Source organism: Suncus etruscus, chromosome X (genome assembly GCF_024139225.1).
Source record: "Suncus etruscus isolate mSunEtr1 chromosome X, mSunEtr1.pri.cur, whole genome shotgun sequence".
In the NCBI taxonomy this organism is placed as follows: Eukaryota; Metazoa; Chordata; class Mammalia; order Eulipotyphla; family Soricidae; genus Suncus; species Suncus etruscus.
This window is the reverse complement of record NC_064868.1, coordinates 125,105,319-125,106,415: the sequence shown is the minus strand read 5'-3', so window position 1 is coordinate 125,106,415 and position 1,097 is coordinate 125,105,319. Positions and strand designations below refer to the sequence as shown.

Genomic DNA, 1,097 nt, shown 5'->3' with positions numbered 1-1,097 from the left:
CGCAGCCAACCCAGGTTAAATCCCTGGCATACCATATGGTCCCCCAATACCCACCAGGAATTATTTCTGAATTCAGAGCCAGTACTAACCCCTGAGCACTGCTGGGTGTGACCAAATAAACAAAAACCAATAAAAAGTGTTTTTCTTTAATATCACAATAGCTTTAATATTACAATTGGTAGAGAGCAAAACATTTCTTTGAAGCTTTTTTCTTTTTAAATATGGAGTGCTTCATGAACTTGCATGTCATCCTTGTGCAGGGGCCATGCTCATCTTCTCTGTATCGTTCCAATTTTAGTATAGTGCTGCCGAAGCGAGCACACTTTAAAGCTTTTATATTGTTCTTTTTTAGTATTAGAATATATTAAATGTTTGAAATTGAGAATGCCAAGAAGAGTAAAAGGATTTTTTTCTTGTTCTATTTTTGTTGTTATAACTTTTGTTTGTATTTTCATGCTACATCCAGCTTTGCTTAGTACTAACTCCTGGTACTGTGTTCAGGGGCCATTCCACTCAAATTTGGTGACTGTATGGTGTGCTGGGACAAAATCTAATTTAGCTGCATGCAAAGCTAAATTTTTATCCGCTATATTATCTCTCCAATACCCATATATTTTTATGGTGGAGTAGGGAGTTTACTTGAGGGTATTGGATGTTTAATTAGGTTATCAGCAGTCCTGTTTTATGTCTTTTAGTCCACTGCATGCTTATAAAAGTTTGAAAAATTTTAGGACTGATTTATTATTATTATTATCATTATCATTATTATTATTATTATTATTATTATTATTATTAGTAGTAGTAGTAGTAGTTTGGTTATACCCAACTGTGCTCAGGTGTTACTCCTGGCTCTATGCTCAGAAATTGCTCATGGCAGGCTCGGGGACCATATGGGATGCTGGGATTCGAATCACTGTCCTTCTGCATTCAAGGCAAATGCACTATCTCCATGCTATTTCTCCAGTCTCAAAATTAATTAATTTATTTAAAGAGTATATATTACATAATTTACAGTTGATCATAATACATTTATTTCCAGGTAAGTGGGAGCAAAATCATTAAAAAATAAAAAAGAAAAAATGAAGAAAAAAGACAGA

At 34.0% G+C, this 1,097-nt stretch overlaps 1 non-coding gene across 1 annotated transcript; it reads right to left on the bottom strand.

Moving 5' to 3' along the window:
* Positions 1-215: 215 nt before the first annotated feature.
* Positions 216-320, bottom strand: LOC126000224 (U6 spliceosomal RNA). Its single transcript, XR_007492581.1, has one exon. It is a non-coding gene; the product is annotated as a U6 spliceosomal RNA (small nuclear RNA).
* Between the last annotated feature and the right edge of the window lie 777 nt (positions 321-1,097).